A 24,906-nucleotide genomic window follows, 5' to 3' on the forward strand; every position below is an offset into this window, starting at 1 on the left:
CTTGGACATGCATAGATCATAAGGGATAATCTACCATCTCCATTTCAGCCCCATTGATGCAGACAGGAGAGTGAGTGCCATCCTTCTTCTGGTAGTGTATGACCAAATCCAGGACTGAGAGATCCTAGCTCCAAGCCACTCCTCTCTCGATCTCCCTTTTACATTCTGACGTTGTTTGAGATCCAAGCTACAATGGTGATGTCATCCATAACTGAGTCAGAGTGGTGTTTGGATGTACATTTGTAGGTGGTAGAGTCAGAGGCTGAGTACACAAGCTTGAGGGGCATATGTTGAGGGTGATCGTGATGTCACCAATCCTCATAGATTGTGGCCAGCAGGATAGGAAAGCATGGATTCAGTTGCAGAGAGAGTTGCTAAGGCCAAGAATTTGGAGTTTGTGTATGAGACTATTAGGCACTGTTGTGTTAAAGGCAGAGTTGTGGTCAATGACTAGTAGGCTGGCATAGATTATTTTATTATCCTGGGGTTCCAGTGTTGAGTGGAGGGCCAGGGAGATGGCATCTGCTGTGGACCTGATGCATTGGCAGAGGAATTGATCTGGGTTGAAGCTGGCTAGAAGGCTGAAGTTAGCTTGAGCCATGACCAGCCTCTTGAAGTACTTCATGAGGTTGGATGTTAGAGCCACCAGCCGGTAGTCATTTAGACATCTCACTGCATTCTTCCTTGATACTGGGATGATAGTCGCTTTCTTGAAGTAGGTGGGTGCTTCAGCCTGTAGAAGGCAGAGGTCGAAGATGTCTATGAATATTCCTGCCAAATGATTCTACACAGGCTTGGACATAGCTGGAGCATCCATCTGGGCCCTCACTTTGCAGGGGTGCACTCTGAGGAAGGCTGAGGTGACCATGGGGAAGGTGTGCCTGAGATTGAAGACATGAATTCCACTGTCTTGGGGGCCTTCAGTATGAAGCAAGATTAGAATGCATTGAGCTAATTGGGGAGGGCTTCTCTGCTGCTTGCAATTCTACCTGGTTTGCTCCATAGCCTGTGATGGTGTACAATCCCTGCCACAAGTGCCTGGTGTCTGTGAGGTTTAACTAGCACTCAAGCTGGTTTGGCACTGCATCTGTGGCAACAAAAAAGTGGAGCGTCCAAGCTGAGAATTAACAGCAATGCTCTTAAATTTCCAGTGTTGAAACAATGCCAGGGAAAGCAGGAGACAGCCAGTCCTGTGGGTTTTACATCTTTGAGTGTGGGAGAGAAAAAGATTAATTGTGGTTTCTCAAAGACAATGTTTCTCTCATTCTCTGCAGGTAAGAAAATATATCTATGCCCTGCAGCACAGTTAAAATGTAAATAAAGCTGTGTATATAACATGATGTTAGCAGTACAAGATTACAAGACTTTAAAAAAACATTTTTCATAAAAATGTATTGCATTTCTTTGTTCAGTCCATACTTTCGGAGAGTAAACTGTGCATTGTGTTCGCACATTCTGTGTACCAGGCACCATTGCCATTCATGTTGCGCCTTTGAACAATACAAACTGAGTGTTATAAAAGGTTGTTACCTTCAAAGTCTAGTGGCAGAAGAACCTTCGCTACAAAGCCTTTGTGTTGACTGCATCGAGATTCAGTGCATTGCTCAGCATACACGTCTTGTCTCTTTGTAGAATCCTCTAAAGGGCAAAGGAAAGGATTTTGTGCAACCTGAATCAGCATTTCAAGCTTCCTTTATTGTCATCGATTAATACACAAAGTTGCATTTAGCATAGACTTCAATGCAACACAGCGATATTGCAGAGGAGAGTGTGCAACATTGCCTCACTCCGGACTTGATGGGGAAGCTATTGGCATCCATCCATTGATTTGAACTGCACGACCCATGCCTGGGTCGAGCAGTTTGATCCAATTAGATTCAAAATATGCCCTTTCGTCCACGTCATCCATGCAGACCATGTTGCCTACCTGTGTTAGTCCTATTTCAAGATTATTTTATTGTCATGTCATAAAGCAGATGTAATATTACACTAATTTGGCAGTGTTTAGCCCATATCCCTACCAATCCTCCCTGTCTGTGTGTCATTGAAAGTGGGCATGCAGGTGCAGCAGGCGGGGTGGAAGGCGAATGGTATGTTGGCATTCACTGCAAGAGGATTTGAGTCCAGGAATAGGGAGATCCTGCTGCAGCTGCACAGGGCCTTGGTGAGACCACACCTGGAGTACTGCATGCAGTTTTGGTTGCCTTACTTGAAGAGGGACATCCTCGCCATGGATGGGGTGCAGAGAAGGTTCACTAGACTGATACCAGGGTTGGAAGGAAGGTTGGATAGACTAGGCTTGTATTCTCTGGAATTTAGAAGATTTAAGGGGGATCTTATAGAAATATATAAAATTCTTAAGGTTTAGACAGACTAAATGCAGGAAGGTTGTTTCCAATGCTGGGAAAAACTAGAACCAGGGGTCACCGTTTAAGGATAAGGGAGAAGATTTTTTAGGACTGAGATGAGGAAAAATTTCTTCTTTCAGAGATTGGTAGATCTGTGGAATTTTTGCCACAGGAAGTAGCTGAGGCCGGTTCCTTGTCAATGTTTAAGAGTAGGTTAGATTTGGTCTTTGTGGCTAAGGGGATCAGTGGGTATGGGGAGAAGGTAGGAACTGGGTACTGATCAGCCATGATCACATTGTATGGCAGTGTAGGTTTGAAAGGCCTATTTTCTATGTTTTCTATTTTGTCTATGTTTTACTTTCAACATTGTACCCATCTCTCTCCTTCCTCTGACATCTCGTTCTATATCCCCACCACAGTCTTTGTGTACAAGTTGGCATTTAGGTCCATTTTAAGTCACTTTAAACCAGTGCCATCTAGTTTTAGACTCTCCTAAACCCTGAGAAAATAAGCGTGACTATTCATCTTATTTCTGTCCTCCATGATTCTATAAACCTGTACGAGGCCACTGCTTAGCCTCCTTTGCTCCGAAGAAAGAAGTCTTAGCTTAGCTAGTCTCTCTTTGTAACTCAAGTCTTCCAGTTCTGATGACATTCTCATTAATTTTTTTTGTACCCATTCCAGCTTAATAACACCCTTTCCATAGCAGGGCAAACAGAACTGCCCACATTTCCTGAATTCCTCTCCAAAGCTCTTTGCAGGGGGAAACCTCTATATCTGCAGGAGAGTAAAGGGGACAGCGCTACACCTGACCAGCTGTCAATCAGTCGACCTGAATGGTTCAAGCCCCACCGGGTCGGGTATCAATCACCCTCCAGAATATAAGCCTGCGCTGGCCTCCAAAGTCTCTCAGAGTTACTGCAGCTACAGCCAGCCTGGCTCTGTGGAAGTCTTTGTGGATTAAAGCCTGTTGTACAGTATTTACCTTGTGTGTGTCTGATTCTGACTAACAGCGCTCCACAATTTAATCCACAAAGATTTTTTTCCCCCCACAGCTGCCATGGAAAAACTTCTGAACGCAGGAAGCCTTGAGGTCGACCCACGCCACCCAAAAGTTCAGACACGCTTAGAGATCTGGCAGCACACAGTAGAAGCAATCACCAAGGCGCACGCAGGTGGCATCCTGGACTCAGATCGGAAAAAGCTGGTCCTATTCCGGTCAAAGCTGAGTCCCCATGCTTTCCAGGCAACCAAAGGCTGCTCCACGTACAAGGACGCAATGAACACTCTTGAGACCTTGTTCAAGCCCCTCCATGAATGCGGTCTTTGCAAGGTATCTCCTCAATACCCAAGCCCAGCAACCCGGAGAGGTGGCTGAGTCTTACCTGGGACACCTGCGAGAGGTGGCCCAGCTGTGTCTGGCTGAACCTGGGGATAGGCACAGAAGAGGTTGAGAGGCTGATCTTGGACACCTTCATTGGAGGGCTACATTCGAGGGCCATCCGGCAGAAGCTGCTGGAAGATAGCATCTATGCCCTGACCAAGACTGTGGAAGTGGTCTGAACCTTGGAAGATGCAGCCCTGCATATCGAAGCCTTTGATTCCAGGTTCCCCCAGGCTCCCTCATGGCTGCCTCACACTGCAGCTGCAGCCCTAGACTGAGCTGGGAAGGATAACATTGCTGTGGTGGGTGCCCAGCGCCCCTGTAAGTACTGTGGGTCCTGGTGTGGGTCAGAGTGATGATCACGCCAAAACTGTCCAGCTAGGAACCAGTACTCTTCCCAATGTAGCAAGAAAGGCCATTTTGTGACATCACTTCTGGCTCGTGGTGTGATGTCACTTCCGGCTGATGAAATGACGTAACTTCCGCCAGCCGCGATGACATCACTTCCCCTGATTCAATGAACATGGCTGGGGAAGGAGGCCAGCCATGCAGCGGGCTCCATGTGCCATCAGCATCTTGGGATGGGCAAAGGCTGACACGGAGGGCCCCCAACGACCACGGGGAAGACGTGGTCAACACGGGCGATGATCAGGCAGCCAAACTGACGCTCCCCATGCCTCCGGATGTCATCAGTTCCTGCATGCCGCACCCCACGACCGACAACGACATGGTCAACACGGGCGATGACCAGGCCGTCCTACCGACACTCCCCATGCCTCCAGATGCCGTAAATCGCCACACAGAGCTGGAGAGTGATGACTCCGACCCTGAGATGGTCCTGGCTGCCACTACTCCAATCAGGGACATTCCTCACAACCTCGGGCACACTATGATGGACATGCAAGTCAAAGAGCAGGTTACAAAATGCCTGTTTGACAGTGGCAGCACAGAGAGCTTCATTCACCTGAGCATGGCCAACTCCCTGAGATTAAAAATCCACCCCACCACTTTCTCGATCACCCTCGCCACCAAGAATAAGATTATAGGTACCCTCGGGCGCTGCTTGGCCAATATAACTGTGGGAGGGGGAGATATACATGGGGTTCAGGCTCCTGGTCATGCCCAAACTCTGCGCCCCAGTCCTCCTGGGCCTAGACTTCCAGTGCCACCTGCAGAGTGTCACCCTTGCCTTCGAGGGGCCTCAACCTCCACTCACATTACACAGCACACCAACCTACCAGCCCAGGCCAACCTGCGGATTCTCCACACTACACATCACCCCTCCACCACCCTCTTTGTACATCTTACGCTAGGCTGCAAGCCGATCGCCGCCAGAAATAGGTACTATTGAGCCGCAGACAGAGACTTTATCAAGGCGGAGGCGCGGTGACTCCTGGCGGAAGGTGTCATAGAGCCCAGTAACAGCCCTTGGAGAGCCCAAGTCCTGGTGGTCAAAGGGGGAAGTAAGCCGAGGATGGTTGTGGATTACAGCCAGACCATAAACCAGTACACCCAACTGGACGCCTACCCCCTGCCGAGGATAGCCAACATGGTCAATGAGATAGCCCGCTACTGGGTTTTCTCCACGATTGACCTGAAGTTGGCATATCACCAAATTCCCATCCACCCAAAGGACAAGCCCTACACCGCCTTCGAGGCAGACGGGCACCTGTAGCAGTTCTGCCAAGTTCCCTTTGGAGTCATGAACGGGGTCTCCATCTTCCAGCGGGAGATGGATCGCATGGTAGACCGGCACAAGCTAAAGGCGACGTTCCCGTATCTGGATAACGTCACTTTCTACGGCTGTGATCAGCAGGACCACGATGCCAACCTGGAGAATTTCCTCCAGATGGCTGAGGAGCTGAACCTCACTTACAACAAGGAGAAGTGTGTGTTCAGTAACACCTGCCTCGACATCCTGGGTTACATTGAGGCCCATGGGGTCATCGGCCCAGATCCAGAAAGGATGTGCCCATTAATGGAGCTACCTCTTCCCCCCAAGCTAAAGGCCCTCTGCGGGTGCCTTGGCCTATTCTCCTATTACTCGCAGTGGGTTCCTCGCTTCTTGGACAAGGTCCGCCCACTGACCCAAGCTACAACTTTTCCCCTCAACCCGAAGCGCAGGCAGCCTTCATGCGCATCAGGCAGGATATTGCAGGGGAGGAGTCACGTGATGGAGTAGTGGCCGGACGGAGAACTCCAGCCCTCTCCAGAAAAGTCGGGAAAAACAAGAGAAAATACAAAGGCACAGAAATAAAAGTTAAAAAAAAGTGAGTATAAAGGTGGAAAGAAGATGGAGACAAAAGAAGAAAAATCAAAATCAACGGTAAGAAGAGAGGAAGAGAAGACAACGGAGGAAAAAGGTGAAGGCCTTACCTGTCCGAAGAGGCCCGCTGTGGAGAGAGGAGCCCGCTACCTCAGGTCGGTAGAAAAAGAACTACAACAATGGCTCACAGAGCCGAGTAAAAGTGCGCAATCGCGCATGAAAAAAAACACACCGACGGGAGGGGGGACCAGCTGGGGAGTCGATCTCCACAGCCGGCAACGACAGCTGCAGAACACCTGCAGCAAGAAGAGACCACAGAAGACAATGGAAACAAGAAATAAGAGAAGGAAAGGGCAACAAAGAAACAACAGATGGCCAACCCAGAAGAAGAAGAAGAGGAAGAATACAGTGAAATAGATGAAGGGAAAGGCAAGGTAAAGGATATACTTTCTCTTGTTAGAGGATACATGGAGTCATTTAAAGAATGGCAAACACAGGAATTCAATGATTTAAGAAGAATAAACAACACAGAAGAGAAAGTGAATAAAATAGATATGACCTTAACAGAAATGGGGAAAAAAATGGACAAGATGGAAGAACGGGCAGTAGCAGCAGAAATGGAGGTAGAAGACTTAAAAAAGAAATTGGAGGAATCTAATAAAAAAACTAAAGAGACACAAGAACTACTAGCTCAAAAAATAGATATAATGGAAAATTATAACAGAAGAAATAACATAAAGATAGTGGGCCTTAAGGAAGATGAAGAAGGCAAGAATATGAGGGAGTTTATAAAAGAGTGGATCCCTAAGACCCTAGGATGTCCAGAACTACAGCAAGAAATGGAAATAGAAAGGGCACATAGAGCATTGGCCTCTAAACCACAACCACAACAAAAACCAAGATCTATTGTAGTAAAATTCCTAAGATATACTACAAGAGAAAAGGTACTGGAGAAGACAATGGAAAAAGTAAGAGAGGGCAACAAACCACTGGAGTATAAAGGGCAAAAAATCTTCATTTATCCAGACATAAGTTTTGAACTCCTAAAGAAGAGAAAAGAGTTCAATACAGCAAAGGCGATTTTATGGAAGAAATGGTATAAATTTATACTGAAGCATCCTGCGGTATTGAAAATATTTATTCCAGGACAACAAAACAGACTGTTCTCGGATCCAGAAGAAGCACGAAAATTTGCAGAACAATTACAAAAATAGACTGAGGGATGAAGACGGGTAATGAGAGTAAAAATGATCACGATTGATATGTATGTGGGTAAAGACAAAAATAGACTGAGGGATGAAGACGGGTAAGGAGGGTAAAAATGACCACGATTGATATGTATGCGGGTAAAGAGGTATAAGAGTGAATAGAGACAATGGGCATACGTGAAAGTATCTGTAATTAGAGGAAAACATAGATAGTATAGACAAGAATTAATAAGGGAAGGTAATGGAATAGAGAGAATAAGGAGGGAATTAAAAGAGTGACCTTTGCGACATATGAAAAGTGAAATCTTTTCTGGGGGGGGCTGGGTGGGGGAAAAGAGCGGTCACTGCAAAATCAGTTGACGCTTGCGAGTGGATTCGCAAATCCAAATGGAGAGGGGAGATGTGGTTGTCCGACAAGGGATAAAGGACAACTCAGGAGGGGAAGGGGAGATTGGGGATAAAGAAGATAGAAATAGGAGAATAAGGAAAATGTTGGAAGTTGTAGGAATGTTGTCTTGTAAAGAGTGGAAAATAAGAAAACAGAAATGGAAAAGGAGGAAAGGTAATGATGGAAAAACGGAAAGAGAAGATAAACAAAATATAAAATGGCTAAGCTGAACTATATGACTTTAAATATTAATGGAATACATAACCAAATTAAAAGGAAGAAACTACTAAATTTACTGAAAAAGGAAAAAATAGATATAGCATTTGTCCAAGAAACACACTTAACTGAATTGGAGCACAAGAAATTAAAGAGAGATTGGGTAGGACATGTAACAGCAGCATCGTATAATTCAAAAGCAAGAGGAGTGGCTATATTAATTAGCAAAAATATGCCATTTAAAATAGAAGAGGAAATAATAGATCCAGCAGGGAGATATGTTATGATAAAATGTCAGATATATTCGGAGCTTTGGAATCTACTTAATATATATTCACCTAACGAAGAAGATCAAAAGTTTATGCAAGATATCTTTTTGAAGGTAGCTAATACGCAAGGGAACATACTAGTAGGAGGGGATTTCAATCTGAATTTGGATCCAAATATGGATAAAACGGGGAAAAAAATTAACAGGAAGAACAAAGTAACCAAATTTATAATTAAATCAATGCAAGAAATGAAACTTGTGGACATATGGAGGAAACAAAACCCAAAAGAAAAGGAATACTCATACTACTCGACTAGACATAAAACATACTCAAGAATAGACCTATTTTTGTTATCAGCTAGTATGCAGGATAGAGTAAGAAAAACAGAATATAAAGCGAGAATGCTATCGGACCATTCACCCTTAATACTGACAGTAAAGCTAGAGGACATCCCTCCAAAAATGTATAGATGGAGATTAAACCCCATGCTACTTAAAAGACAGGATTTTAGAGAATTTATTGAAAAACAATTAAAAATGTATTTTGAAGTAAATACGGAATCAGTGGAAGATAAGTTTATACTATGGGACGCAATGAAAGCATTCATTAGAGGGCAAATAATAAGTTATGCAACCAAGATGAAGAAGGACTATAATCAGGAAACAGAGCAGTTGGAAAGGGAAATAGTAAACATAGAAAAAAAATTAGCAATAAAGGAAGATACAACCAAAAGAAGAGAATTGGCGGATAAAAAAATAAAATATGAAACATTACAAACATATAAGGTGGAGAAGAATATAATGAAGACAAAACAGAAATATTATGAACTAGGTGAAAAAACACACAGAATCTTAGCATGGCAGCTTAAGACAGAGCAAACTAAGAAAATGGTATTGGCAACAAGGAAAAAAGACAAACAAATTACATATAATCCAAAAGAAATTAAGGAAAACTTCAGAGAATTCTATGAACAATTATACCGAACTGAAAACGAAGGGAAAGAAGGGAAAATAGATGAATTTTTGACTAAAATTGAACTACCAAAACTACAAATAGAGGAACAAAATAAATTAACAGAACCATTTGGAACAGTAGAAATACAAGAGTTAATAAAAAAAATTACCAAATAATAAGACACCAGGAGAGGATGGACTCCCAATAGAATTCTACAAAACATTTAAAGACCTATTAATACCGCCCCTCCTGGATGTAATCAACCAGATTGATGAGACACAAAACTTACCAGATTCATGTAAAACAGCAATAATTACAGTGATACTAAAACAAGGGAAAGATCCACTCTCACCAGTGTCATATAGACCAATATCTTTACTAAACACAGATTATAAGATAATAGCTAAACTATTAGCAAACAGATTAGCAGAGCAGGTACCGAAAATGGTAAATTTAGACCAAACTGGATTTATCAAAAAAAGACGCACAACAGACAATATTTGTAAATTTATTAACTTAATTCATGCAGTAGAAGGAAATAAAGCACCTGCAGTAGCAGTTGCTTTAGACGCAGAGAAGGCCTTCGACAGAGTAGAATGGAATTATTTGTTCAAAGTATTGCAAAAATTCAGTTTACCGGAGAAGTATATTAATTGGATTAAAGTATTATATAAGGGACCGTTAGCGAAAGTGACAGTAAATGGACATGTATCAAAGCAATTTAACTTAAGCAGGTCAACGCGGCAGGGATGCCCACTATCACCATTATTGTTTGCGCTAGCTATAGAACTACTAGCAGAATTGATAAGAATAGATAATAATATAAAAGGAATAAAAATAAAAGACAGGGAATATAAAATCAGTCTATTTGCGGATGATGTGATTGTGTACTTAACAGAACCAGAACTATCAATAAAAGAACTATATAAGAAATTGAAGGAATATGGAGAAGTGTCGGGATACAAGATAAACGTAAATAAAAGTGAAGCAATGCCTATGAATAACACGGATTTCTCAAAATTTAAGAAGGAATCCCCATTCAGATGGCAAATGCAGGCAATAAGATACCTAGGTGTACAAATAAACAAAAATCTAGGCCAATTATATAAACTCAATTACAATCCACTAATGAAAAAATTACAGGACGATTTAGAGCATTGGAAAGAGCTACCACTAACACTGATAGGAATGATAAACTGTATTAAAATGAACATTTTTCCAAGGATACTATACTTATTTCAGGCATTGCCAATACAACTGACAGAAAAATTCTTCAAAGAGTTAAAGAAAATAATAAGGAAATTTTTATGGAGAGGGGGGAAACCGAGGATAGCACTAGATAAATTAACAGAATGGTATAAACAAGGAGGCTTACAATTGCCAAACTTCAAAAATTATTATAGAGCCGCACAATTAAGGTACCTATCAGATTTTATCAAACAAGGGAAAAACCAGACTGGACGAGATTAGAATTAGATAAAATAGGGGAAAAGATACCTGAATACATATTATATAAATGGGACGAAAAATTGGTACAACATAGAACTTCTCCAGTATTACACCATCTCCTCAATATATGGAAGAAGATTCATGTAGAAAGAAATAAAACAAATTATCAATTACCAAAACTAATATTGACGCAAAATAAGCTACTCCCTTTTAAGCTACTTCCTTTAGAAAATGGGAAAAAAAAGGGATTAAAAGAATAGAAAATTGTTTTTCAGGAAGTAGATTCTTATCCTTTGAACAAATGAGAGATAAGTACAATATAACTGGAGATACAGCGCTGGCATATTACCAACTGAGATCCTACTTGAAAGATAAATTAGGAAGCAATTTGAGTTTACCAGAGGGAAGTAACCTTGAATATGTGATTACAGATACAATGTTAATCAAAAGATTTATAACAAATATGTATATTAAACTGCAAGAAAAGGAGAATGAGGAAACAAATGGTAAAACTAAACAAAAATGGGAACAAGATTTAAATATAAAGATAAAAAAGGAAACATGGGAGAAATTATGTTCTGGAACGATGAGAACTACAATAAATACGAGGCTGCGTATGATACAATATAATTGGTTACACAGACTATACATTACACTGCAAAAGTTAAATGAATGGGACCCAACAGTATCTGATAGATGTTTTCGATGTAAAAAAGAAAGGGGAACAACAATTCATGCAATCTGGGCATGTGAGAGAGTAGAAAAATTTTGGGATGATCTCAATCAGATATTAAATAAAATAACAGAAAACAATATACTAAAGAATCCAGAGATCTTTCTCCTAAGTAACATAAAAAATAAAGAATTTGGAATTGACTTGGAAGATGCACAAAAAAGATTTGTTAAGATAGCCCTAGCCGTAGCAAAAAAATGTATTATGTCAACCTGGAAATTGGAAGATAATTTGAAAATACAACAATGGTATATAGAAATGAATAAATATATTCCATTAGAAAAAATAACATATAGTTTAAGAAATAATATAGAAATATTCGAACAAGTATGGGAGTCTTACATTAAATACAATAGCGAAAACCTACCGGGAACAAACATTACCTAAGTTGATGGAAGAAGAAGAAAAGAAAAGAATGGACTCAGTAGAATTTCTGGTGTATTTTTGTTGAATGACAACATTGTCTGACTGGCTTAATGCAACCTAGATTGTATACCTAAAATGGATGAGAGGGGGGTGGGTGGGGGGGGGGGGTGGCTTGGGAGGAGGGAGGGGGGGGGGGGGAGAAAAAGTCACTGTATATGTGTGAAAAAGAAAAAGTGTATATCATGGCTAACGTGATTTATGGTGTGAAAAATAAAAAATTTAATTAATATACAAAAAAAAAGGCAGGACATTGCAGATGCCACAATGCAGGCCGTGGATGAGGATACCCTCTTCCAGGTGGAGAGCGATGCCTCCAAGGTTGCCCTCGCCGCTACCCTGAACCAAGGGGGGGGGGGGGGGGGCGCCTGGTCACCTTCTTTTCCAGGACCCTCCACGACTCTGAGCTAGGGCATTCCGCCATTGAAAAGGAGGCCCAGGCGATTGTGGAAGCAGTGCGCCACTGGCGCCACTATATGGCCGGCAGGAGATTCATCCTCCTCACTGACCAGCCGGCCATGGTGTTTATGTTTAACACTACCCACAAGAGCAAGATCAAGAACGACAAGATCCTGCACTGGAGAGTCGAGCTGGCAACCTACAGCTACGAATCCTGTACCGCCCCGGAAAGTTTAACGACTCCCCCGATGCCTTCTCTCGGACCTGCGCGTCTATGCACGATGACAGGCTGCAGGCACTGCATGAGTCCCTCTGCCATACAGGTGTCACCAGGTTGTACCACTTCATTAAGTCCCGGAACCTGCCGTATACCATCAGGGACATGACCGAGGCCTGCCAGGTCTGCGCAGAGTATAAACTCCGCTTCTTCTGCCTGCCCCAGGCCCATGTCGTAAAGGCCACTCGACCCTTCGAGCGTCTTGGCATGGATTTTAAAGGGCTCCTGCCTTCCACGAACCGAAACGTCTACTTCTTCACGGTAGTGGACAAGTACTCATGCTTCCCTTTCGCTATCCCTTGCCCAGACACCTCCATGGCCACTGTCATCAGGGCCCTGGAGCAGATCTTCAGCATGTTTGGCTACCCCGCTTTCATCCACAGCAACCTGGGGTCTAGTTTCATAAGTAACAAGCTGCACCAGTACCTGACAGCGAGGGGCATCGCGACCAGTCACACGACTAGTTATAACCCGAGAGACAATGGGCAAGTGGAACGCGTAAGCGGGGTGGTCTGGAAGGCAGTCCTCCTGGGCCTCAAGTCAAAAGGGTGGGCTGTTGAGTACTGACAGGATGCCCTGCCCGAGACGCTCCATGCTATTCAGTCGCTTCTGTGTACGCCTACCAACGAGACCCCTCATGAACGCCTGTTCTCATTCCCCAGGAAGTCGGCGACTGGAATGTCCCTCCCAGCATGACTTGCGTCCCCAGGACCAGTGCTCCTGGATAAGTATGTTTGGGCACACAAGGTCGAACCCCTGGTCGAGCAGGTTTTCCTCCTACACGTGAACCACAACTACGCCTATGTTAGGTTCAGCTGTGGCAGGGAGGACACCATCTCAAGCATAGACCTGGCACCAGCAGGAGCACCCATCATTCTACAGCATCCTTCAGCCCAGGTCAATGTCGACCAGGCATACATCCCCGTCCACAGGCAGCTATGGGGCGCACAGGACCTCCTCGATCACCAGGGGCCCACTTCAGCCATGGGGGATGAACCTGCCCCCCCACCCATCCAATATGACTCTCACACGTTGACCCTGGCCCCCTTGGCCACTCCTCCATGAAGCACCACACCAGTCACTCAGACCCCTGCCGCCAGCCCTCCCACTTCCCCTCCGACCGGCGACCAGGAGCCAGTCCTATGATGGTCACAGGGACTCTGGCGGCCTCCAGATCATCTCAATCTGTAAATAGTGGGTACGATTCGTTGTTACTCCCCCCCGGGACAAATTTTAAAGAAGGGGGTGAATGTGGTGGAACACCACTGGCCTACTGCAGGGGGAAACCTCTGTACCCGCAGGAGAGTAAAGGGGACAGGACTACACCTGGCCGGCTGTCAATCAGTCAACCTGAATGGATCAAGCCCCACCCAGTCGAGTGTCAATCACCCTCCGGGATATAAGCCTGCGCCGGCCTCTGAAGTCTCTCAGAGTTATTGCAGTTACAACCAGCCTGAGTCTGTGGAAGTCTTTGTGGATTGAAGCCTGTTGTAGTCTTTACCTTGTGTGTGTCTGATTCTGTTTAACAGCGCACCACACTCTTTTTTGGAGAGCATTTCCATCATGTATGAGCATAGAATTCTGTCAAAGACCTCTTCAACTCCAAGCTGACCAGGCAAGTGTCAACCCCCTCCATCCTGCAAGTAGCCAATGTTGTCCTAGAGCAGCGCAAGGCTATCAAAGATTTTTCTGCTGGGCACATCACATGTTTCAGCTGGTGAGTGAGGGGTACTTTCCCCAAAGCAGACTTGATCCAATTGATGAAGATCTCGAACAGCAACCACATGCCTTGTAACCAACCACCCTGCTTCCCCCTTCCACCCTTTCTTTAACCAACAATGCAGTCAACAAACTGAAAAGGCAAGTTCGGGAAGCTTGGGAAAATTGCAAACAAATTGAGCCAAACTGCTCGCTGTAAATGAACTAGAGCAACACCCTTAAGTGAAGGTAGAATTTTTGCAATTCTGCAAGGACCTGATTGAGGTGACCCCCAGTAGAACGAGGCTTTCCATAGATGTTACTCACTGCTTTCAAGGCCCCTCAAGGATTGCAATAATGGATCATCTTTGCCTGTGCAAACTCTGGAGATACTGTTGCTGGTCCAGTTATTTGGGATCTTCCACAATTACAACTTCACATTGTTTTGAACTGTATTTCCTGTGGTAACCAAGAGTGGAAATTAATCATCTTTGATCCCAACGGGCTGACAGAGAATGTGGCTGGGAGATAATTCAAGGCCACCTCCTTGGGCAGAATGAACAAATCTGCAATATTTGTAACTGATCAAGTTACACGCTCCGCACACCCACATAAGACAAATTCAAATCTTATTTGGAACATAACCCATTTGCTGAGTATTTTGAAATGCAACAGAAAACCATTTCCAAATTAATGCCAGAAACATTGTACTTTTAGAATTATAATCTCCAGACTCCCTTTATGAAATATGCACTTTCACTGCAATTCTATCTTCTTGAGGACAGAATTGGGGGAATAAAGTCATGAGAAAAATCAAAATCAGAATTGTTGAGGCAGTCATCCTTGCATGAGACTTGGTAGACTACGTGTCTGCCTGACATTTCATCAAAACAATGGAAGGTAAATCTGAACTTGTTATTTTAGGAAGAGCTTAACCCAAAGGACTTGGACCCAGCAATGAGGCAAGGGCAGGACCTTTTATTTCACAGATGAATACAGATATTATTATACAGATATTATACATAATATTATATTATGCTTCTCCTGCCTGGATCAAAACCACAAAAGGCATGGGCTTGATTTTTACTGAGAACACAGATCCTCGGTATCAGCATTCCCTCCCTCTAAATGTGCCATGAGCTTGGGGATTTTGTACCTGAGGCACAAAGACAGATTCCCAGATGATTACAGCTGTACTCCAGCATTTTGACAAACAAGTTGATGCTGGGCTCCACGTGGAGACTCGCAGCACAGCCCAAAGCTACAGTGACAGCCCACCACTTAGAGTTATGCAGTCATTGAACACAGAACAGGCCTTTCAACCCAACTCATCCATGCCAACCAAGTTGCCATTCTGGGCTGGACCCATTTCTCCGCATTTGGCTCGTATCCTTCCAAACCCTTCCAATCTATATCTGTCCAAATATCCTTTGAATGTCAAAATGATATGCATTTCTACAATTCAGATACAGACTGCCTTCTGAATAAAAAAGTTACCCCTCATGTCCTTCTTAAACATTTCCACTTCCACATTAACATGCCCTCTTGGTCTGGAATCATTCACCCTGAGAAAAAGACTGCCCGCTTTCACATTATCCATGCTCCTTGTGATATTATAGACCTCTGTAGGATCACTCCCTGTCTCACATGCTCTAACAGCCTATCCAATGTCTCACTGAAGCCCAAGCCCTCCATTCCCAGCAATATCCTTGTGAATCACCTCTGCACCCTTTACGACTAAGTGGTATCCTTCTTACAGCTAGGGTACCAGAACTGTTCACTACACCATGTGGTCTTAGCAAAGCCTTGGTCAAGATGACAATGCTAACAATGCCACTGGTGTGGACCAGCGGGGAGTGAGGGAACGGAGATGCTGCGGGATCCAGCCACCCAGTCGACTGCCGTTGGCTTCACCTGGGCTTTGGACAGGCAATTGAGGGAACCAACAGGGGTTTTTAATCTGAAATCCCACAACCACGGATCTGTGCGCAAGATGGCAGCAACCACGAAGGCCTGCAGACTCTGGGGAAGCAGAGTACTGAAGAAAGGAACCAGAGGACGGGAAGATCACGCACATTCTGAGAGGGAGAAGTAGCGGAGATGACCCACGGGGACAGTGACGACTGTGGTGGACCAGTGAGAGGGCTTGGTGGGCTGACGGACCAGTGAATGTGGAAGACCGCTGATGATTCAAGGCGAGGAATCCAGGAGGCTCGCGTCAGGCTACGGACTACAGGAGACTAGTTCGAACTGGCAGGAGGGATACCAGGTATCAGAACCGGGATGTGACGAGGAGGTGCTGAGGGTGGTGAAGGGTTCTTGACCATGTCAGAGATTTGGATCTGGAGCTTGGGTCGCCAATGGTTTAGACTAGACTCTGTGTGGCTGCGGAGGGTGCAGAAGTGTTGAAGGCGAATCTATGGACACTCGGTGACTCGGGGGGGGGGGGGCGGGGGAACTCTCTTTAACCTCTCTCTCTCTCTCTAACTTTAAAAACCGTAAGAGGCACTTAGGCGATTGCCTGCTGGTGCAAGCAAAAAGAAATGTCATGTAATATGACACTGTTTTATTACTATGGTAATAAATTGAATCTTGAATCATGAGGTCAGAAAATTTGTATTCAATAGCCTGCCCAATGTCCATCTGAATTTATATTTTCATGGACCTGTGCACTAATACCTTGAGGCCTCTCTCTTATCACTTAAGGTGAGCAATGGGTGCTATATTTACTCTTCAGGGTCATTGGAGAGGCATGCAAATAACAGATCCCTAAGTTAATTAAATCTGCAATTTAAATATTATGGTGATCTACACCCTGCTTTTCTTCATTTGAGTAGTACCTGTATTGGATCAAAACAAAGTCTACAGTTGCCTTGCCATATCCCCACTGACCTCTGGGTAATGAACCTTAAACTACTCTCCTCATACAGTAGGAGCAATTACTGCTTCCTCCTCTTCCCCTCTTTGAGATCAACAATGGATTATTTCTACGACCTAGGTTGTAAAGTAACAGATGAAGCCAATGCGGGAACTGCAGTCTCATGGACCAGATTGGGGAGATGGTTGGGGAAGTTTATGAGGTGATTTACTCCTTTGCTTTTGATGTAGTACTTCTGATACCTGGACACCATCCTGAATGCTCCTTCTCCCCCAAGCAAGTAGTCTTAGGAGTCAGCTGAGAGTATTGCACTCGTTTACAAGGGGGCTTTTTCTACATGCTTGTATCTTTTGCTCTGTCCACAAGGCAATGACTTCCCCTGACAGATTTGGAATACCTGATTGATTCTCATGTCAAGCAGACGAATGATGTGGGCTCCACAATGGTACTGGGTAGCAGTAATTAGGGTTTTCATGCTGATGACAGGCAACACTGACGTTGATATGCTTATACTTTCAGTGAGCCTGGAGGCTTTGCATCTCACCTGCAGAAAATTTCCCCTGGGAGTGGAACTAATCTTTAGAATTAATGGAGAACTGTTCACTCCACAGTGACCACTGAACCAAGTTCATGCCAGTGGTCGGGTTGTTTTTTGCAGATAAAGTTTGCTAAGATCTAAACCATCATCAACGATATCACTGAAATCAAACAAGATAAGGAGCCTTGCACTCAACATGCACCAGACAAAAGTTCGTACGATCCTGCCCCAGACAGCGTGAGGGTAAAGTCGCAGCTGACGAACAACCAGGTCTGCTGCTATTTCAATCTTCAATCTTCCCAAATTCCAAGCATGTGTTGACCTGGTAGGAAAGAGTGTGAAGGTACAATTCAAAGACAATGATCTAACACAAAAAAAAAATCACTTTTATGCACCTTCAACATTGCTTCCCTCCAGCCTAATTGTACTCTTGCAGCCCTGGTCAATTCATAAAACTCAATTATTCTAATATCTAACATAAAATCCTCCTAACTTCCACAAATGTGTTTGACAATCTGAAGCAATGCAATACAGAACCCTCTCACTACCTTTAATAGTGCAGGAATGTGAAATGGTAACATTAGTGTTGGCCGAATGCTTCAATCCACAGCCTGCTAACTGTTTATTTACGTTCAGTAGTCAGCTCTACAGAAAATGACAGACACTCAAACTGTTTTCTGTAACAATGAGACAACCAGCAGAAAGTCCGAAAAGAAATCCAACTCATGCTGCTGTGATCAGGCAAGCAGAATAAAACTTACTGAAGGCAAATTCAGTATTAACTTCAAAAGGGAATTGAATAAATGTTTGAGTGAAACACAAAAGTCTGCAGATGCTGTGATTGTAGTAAAAACACTGAAATGCTGGAGGAACTCAATGTCCATTAAAAGCAAAGATATCTCGCCAACGTTTCAGGCTGAGCCCTTACTTCAAGGAATAAGCAGAATGAGTCCATATCAGGAAATCTCAGCGTTCAGACAATGATGGATGGGGGAGGGGTCCAGATCAACAAAGGGTGTTAATTGAATATGATAAGGAAGAGGTGAGAATTGATCATTTCTGTGCAAAAAGAGACAGGAGAGGGAGAGATAGAACTGGGGGAAGGTGACAGGGGAAGAAGTGAGGGGTGGAGAAGCATTTTTTTAACAGAAGCCAGAGAAGTTGCTATTAATGCCAGCCAGCTGGAGGGTCTCCAGTTGGAAGATGAGGTGTTGTTCCTCTAATTTGAGAGTGGTCTCTGTATGGCAGTGTATGAGACCATGGAGGGACATGTTGGCAAGAGAATGGGATGGAGAATTGAAATGGGTGGCCACTGGGAGATCCACACTATTGCAACAGACAGAGCTAAGGTGCTCAACAAAGCAACCTCCCAATCTACACCCAGTATCTCCGATGTAGAGGGAACCACAACAGGAGCACTGGATGCAGTAGATGATCCCTACAGAAATGTTGCTTTAATTGGAAGGACTGTTTGGGCCCCCGAATGGTGGTGAGGGAGGAGGAGTGGGCACCTGGTGGTAAGGAGAAAGCCATGTTGTTTGAAAAAGGAGGACATTTTTGATAATTGTGTGGCGCTGTTGGTCAGAAGCAAACACACAAAACCAATAGGCTTTATTCGACGTAAAACTCCATAGAGCCAGCTGTGAGATTGTACTGCTGTGAGCTCTGAGAGTGACTTTGAAGGGCCGACTCAGGCTTATATCCCGGAGGGTGATCGACACCCGACCGGGTGAGACTTGGTCCATTCAGGTTGGCTGATTGACAGCTGGCCAGGTGTTGTCTTGTCTCCATCTCTTCTGCAGGTTGCCCCCTGCAGTAGGCCAGTGGTGTACCACCACATTCACACATTCACCCCTTCCTTTAAAATTGACCTGGGGTGTGGGGGGTTGCAGTAAAGCCCCAAACATGTTGTGGTGGGTGCTCCTGCAGGTGCCAGGTCCCTCGTTGAGACAGTGTCCTCCCTGCCGCACCCGAACCTAACATAAGCATAGTTGTGGCTTGCGTGTAGGAGAAATACTTGCTCGACCAGGGGTTCAGATTTGTGCGCCTGCATGTGTCTACACAGGAGCACTGGTCCCGGGGATGCGAGCCATGTCGGGAGGGACATTCCCGTCACCAATCTCCTGGGGAACGAAAACAGGCATTTATAAGGGGTCACGTTGGTAGCCGTGCACAGAAGTGACCGAATGGCATGGAACGGCTTAGGAAGAGTGTCCTGCCAGTATTCTATGGACCACCCTTTTGACTTAAGAGCCTTCCAGATCATCCTGTTCTCGCCTTCCACTTGCCCATTACCTCTTGGGTTGTAACTAGTCGTGCAACTAGTCGCGATGCCCCTTGATGTCAGGTACCGGCGTAGTTCCTCACTCGTGAAGCTAGAGCCTCCCGGTCGCTGTGGATAAATGCGGGGTAGCCAAACATGGTGCCCTGATGACGGTGGCCATGGAGATGTCTGGGCAAGGGATGTCAAAAGAGAAGCGGGAGTACTCGTCTATGACCGTGCGATTTGTGGAAGGCAGGGGCCCTTTGAAATCCATGCAGAGGCGCTCGAAGGGCCGAGTGGCCTTCACGACATGAGCCTGAGATAGGCGGAAAAAGTGAGTTTGCATTCCACGCAGACCCGGTATGCCTCGGGCATGGCCCTGACGTCCCTGATGGTGTACGGGAGGTTCCGGGACTTGATAAAATAGTATAAACGGGTGACGCCCAGGTGGCAGAGGGACTCATGCAGTGCCTGCAACTGGTCATCGAGGAGTGATGTGCAGGTCTGGGAGAGGGCGTCAGGGGAGTCATTAAACTTCCCAGGACAATACTGGATGTCAGAGCAAGATCTTTGTCATTCTTATTCCTGCCCCTGTGTGTGGTGTTGAACATGAGCGCCACTGCCTGCTGGTTGGTGAGGAGGATGAACCTCCTGCCGGCCAGGTAGTGGCGCCAATGACGGACTACTTCCACAATCGCCTGGGCTTCCTTTTCAATGGTGGAGTGCCCTAGCTCGGAGCCATGGAGGGTCCTGGAAAAGAAGGCGACCAGGCCCCCCCACCCCCACCCCCTTGGTTGAGGGTAATGGCAAGGGCTACATTGGAGCCATCACTCTCCACCTGGAAGGGGGAGTCCTCGTCCATGGCATGCATCGTTGCATCTGCGATGTTCTGCCTGATATGTATGAATGCCACCTGCGCCTCGGGGGGAGCGGAAATGTTGTGGCCTGGGCCAGTGGGCGGACCTTGTCTGAGAAGCGGGGAACCCACTGGGAGTAATAAGAGAATAAGCCAAGGCACCTGCGGATAATTTTGGGTGTGGGGGAGGAGGGGCACCTCTGTTCTGAATCTGGGCCGATGACACCATATTCCACGATGTACCCCGGGATGGCGAGGTGGCTGGTGCTGAACACACACTTCTCTTTGTTGTCAGGTTCAGCTCTTTCTCCGTCTGGAGAAATTTCTCCAGGTTGGCATCGTGGTCCCGCTGGTCATGGCCGCAGATGGTGACATTATCCAGCTATGGGAAAGTCGCCTTCAGCTTGTGCCAGTCTACCATTCGATCCATCTCCCGCTGGAAGATGGAGACCCCATTCGTGACCCCAAACAGAACTCGGCGGAACTAGTACAGGTGCCCATCCGCCTCGAAGGCAGTGTAGGGCTTGTCCCGCAGGTGGATGGGGAGTTGGTGTTAGGCCGACTTCAGGTCAATTGTGGAGAAGTCCTGGTAACGGGCTATCTCGTTGACCATGTTGGCTATCCTCGGCAGGGGGGAGGCATCCAGCTGGGAGTACCGGTTGATTGTCTGGCTGTAGTCCATGACCATCCTCGGCTTGCTTCCCCTTTTGACCACTAGGACTTGGGCTCTCCAAGGGCTGTTGCTGGGCTCTATGATACCTTCCGCCAGAATTCGCCGCACCTCCGCTCTGATGAAGTACTTACAGGAGCGCTGGGCGCCCGCAGAAGCAAACTTTTCTTCCCCAGCTTGATCCACGGCCACAGCAGCCGAATGTGCTGACCACACGGAGGCCTGAGAAAGTCTGGAATCGAAGGCTTCGGTGTGCAGGGCTGCTGCCAGGGTTCGGACTACCTCCACTGTTTTGGCCAGTGAGTAAATATTTTCTTCCAGCAGCTTCTGCCTGATGGCCTTCAAAAGTAGGCATCCCTGATCAGCTTCTCGACCTCCCATTCACTTACCCTGGGTTCAGCCAGACAAGGTCAGGCCAACTCACGAAGGGCTCCCAGGTAAGACTCGGCTGCCTCCCCGGGTAGTTGGGCTTGGATATTCAGGAGGTACCTTGCAAAGACCACATTCGTGAAAGGTTTATACATGGCCTCGAGGTGGTTCATCGCTTCCAAGTACCCAGTACAGTCTTTGAGAGCCTGGAAGGCTCAGGGACCCAGCTTGGATTGGAGTAAGACGAGTCTCTTTCGATCGGAGTCCAGGATGTCGTCGTCATGAGCCTCGATGATCGCTTCGACTGTTTGTTCCAGATCTCGAAGCATGCTTGTGCTTGTGTTTCCCGGTGGCGTGGGTTGATTTCGAGGCACCTGCTGCTCAGGAGCTTTTCCATAGCAACTTGTAAAATTTACGTCGAATAAATTGTGGTGTGCTGTCAGTCAGAAACAAACACACAAAACCAAAAGACTGTTCAACAAGCTTTACTCGACGTAAAACTCCACAGAGCCAGCTGTGAGATTGTTCTGCTGTAAGCCCTGAGAGTGACTTCGAAGGGCTGGCTCAGGCTTATATCCCAGAGGGTGATTTACACTCAGTCGGGTGGGGCTAGGTCCATTCTGGTCAGTTGATTGACAGCCAGCCTGGTGTTGACTTGTCCCCATGCTCTTCTGCAGGTTCAGAGGTTGCCCCCTGCAGTAGGCCAGTGGTGTACCACCACAATAATATGGCATGGAAGTCCTCATCCTAGGTACAGATGCGACAGAAATGGAGGAATTAAGAGAATGGAATGGAATCCATAGAGGGGACAGGGTGGGAAGAGGTGTAGTTGAGGTAGCTGTGGGAGTTGTTGGGTTTATTGAAGATAATCTGTTGAGAATTTGTCTCTCAACATGGAGACAGAGAGATCGAGGAAAGGGAGAATGTTGCTGGAGATGGACCAAATGAATTTAAGGTCGGAGTGGAATTTGGCAGCAAAGTGGATGAAGTCAACAACCTCATCATGGGTACATGAGGAAGCACCAAAGAAGTCATCGATGCAGTGGAGGAAGAGTTGAGGGGCCTTGCCTGTGTAAGCTTGTAGCATGGATTGCTCTACGTAGTCAACAAAAAAACAGGCATAGCTGGGGCCCATGCGGGTACTCATGGCTACCCCTGGAGAAAGTGGGATAAGTCAAAGGAGAAATGATTGAGAATGAGGACAAGTTCTGCCAGCCAGAGGAGGGTGGTGGTGGAGGGGAACTGGTTGGGTCGCTTGTCCAGAAAGAAACAAAGGGCTTTGAGGCCTTCAGTGTCATTGATGTGGCGAGGATAAATGTTTGAAAATGATTTGTGGGTCTTTGTGGATAAGGCAGAGGAGTGAGATTAATTAGATCTCATTTTTTGGATATTACTCCCTTTCCCCCACCCTCCTTCAGACACTAGGCCTCTATTTTACTATAGCTATCGATCTTTATTATCTCCTTGATCAATTATTCAATCTTCCTAGTTCCATTCAAAACCAGCTTGTTTTTCTTTATCTGTGAAACACCACCAGATATTTGTTACTATATAAATTTAAATTGTTTTCTCATTATTAACAATTTCCTGAATAACACAGAAAATAAATGATCTCTTCCTGATTGCCTACAAGTTGCAATAAAACAACAGAAGCCGAGAGCTCCCATGGTATTCTACTGGCATTGAACAAGGACAGAATCAATCCTGGCCTTGCCTTCCCTCTTTAATTGTCCGTAGGATTTTAAATCCAGGCCTTCAACATTTACCATTAATTCCATGCGCTTTGTATCTTCTTTAAAATGCCTCAGGAACAGGATGACATCATGTATTCCTCTGTAAATCCAACTCAGTTGGCAATATTAAATAGCCCACAGCCTCTGGGGATTACTGCCCGAACATTACAAGCATTGCTCACATTAGATGAACAAAGATAACATTCTTTAGTGGGACTAACTCCAGAGCTTAAGAAACACGGCTACCAGAGAAGAGTCAACTATCAACTGGTTTTATTTTAAACAATCGCGCACCTCACAAAGGGGAGTGATGTCAGCGGGTGGGTTGTCGATAAAATTATCTACCTTGTCAGCAGAATCTTCATCTAGTGATGCGACTATATGCCAGAATTTGGTGGCTTAATTTGTTATGTTCCTACTGTGAAACAAGGTCTCAGCCTGCTGGAACCATGGACGTGGTCTGTGAGACCAGAAGGTGGCAGTTTCATAGCCACCGCGTGCAGCGCAGTAGTGGCATCCATTCTGCAGGCTTTCTCACTATGTTTCACTGTTTGGGCTCAAAAGACGTTCGTCGGGGTCACCAATTTAGTGGGACTAACTGCAGAGCTCAAGAAACAACAGTTACCAAAGAAGAGGGGAGTGATGTCAGCACACCTCACAAAGGGGAGCGAAGTCAGCACGCCTCATAAAGGGGAGCGATGTCAGCACGCCTCATAAAGGGGAGCGATGTCAGCACACCTCATAAAGGGGAGCGATGTCAGCACGCCTCATAAAGGGGAGCGATGTCAGCACGCCTCATAAAGGGGAGTGATGTCAGCACGCCTCATAAAGGGGAGCGATGTCAGCACGCCTCATAAAGGGGAGCAATGTCAGCACGCCTCATAAAGGGGAGTGATGTCAGCACACCTCACAAAGGGGAGCAATGTCAGCTGTCAGCACGCCTCACAAAGGGGAGTGATGTCAGCACACCTCACAAAGGGGAGCAATGTCAGCACGCCTCACAAAGGGGAGCAATGTCAGCACGCCTCACAAAGGGGAGCGATGTCAGCACGCCTCATAAAGGGGAGCGATGTCAGCATGCCTCATAAAGGGGAGCAATGTCAGCACACCTCATAAAGGGGAGTGATGTCAGCACACCTCACAAAGGGGAGCAATGTCAGCACGCCTCACAAAGGGGAGCAATGTCAGCACGCCTCACAAAGGGGAGCGATGTCAGCACACTTCACAAAAGGGAGTGATGTCAGCACGCTTCATAAAGGGGAGTGATGTCAGTACGCCTCATAAAAGGGAGTGATGTCAGCGCACCTCATAAAGGGGAGCAATGTCAGCATGCTGAAGAGTCAATGTCTCTCTAGCAACATGCCAGCAGGAAAGCAATGCTCTCCATCAACCCACATGGGTCTGTAAACACTGGCTTCTCCTGGGCAAAGAAGGGGAGTCTGCACCATTCTGTGCCGGCCGCTCAGTGCGGTGATTCTGCCTGTCCAGCTGTGCAGCTGCTTCTGACCGCCACAATTCCATAAAAATCTTGTCATTGGGACACAAACAACTGCAGATGCTGGAATGTGGAGTAAAAACAAACTGCTG

General features: G+C 45.8%; 1 long non-coding RNA gene across 4 annotated transcripts in view; it reads right to left on the reverse strand.

Annotated features, from left to right (window-relative positions):
* Positions 1–23,937, reverse strand: part of LOC138736527 (uncharacterized) — a 36,810-nt gene extending 12,873 nt beyond the window's left edge. The window contains exons 1-3 of one of the 4 annotated variants that reach the window (XR_011340348.1): positions 23,665–23,937; positions 17,435–17,750; positions 1,531–1,638 (exon numbers count right to left, since the gene is read on the reverse strand). This is a non-coding gene — a long non-coding RNA (uncharacterized lncRNA). Of the gene's footprint in view, positions 1–1,530; positions 1,639–14,339; positions 14,510–17,434; positions 17,751–22,055; positions 22,334–23,352; positions 23,575–23,664 lie in introns of those variants that run through there. The other 3 variants (XR_011340346.1, XR_011340349.1, XR_011340347.1) reach the window with 3 other exon arrangements.
* Positions 23,938–24,906: the final 969 nt, after the last annotated feature.

Source organism: Narcine bancroftii, chromosome 6 (genome assembly GCF_036971445.1).
Source record: "Narcine bancroftii isolate sNarBan1 chromosome 6, sNarBan1.hap1, whole genome shotgun sequence".
NCBI classification, from domain to species: Eukaryota; Metazoa; Chordata; class Chondrichthyes; order Torpediniformes; family Narcinidae; genus Narcine; species Narcine bancroftii.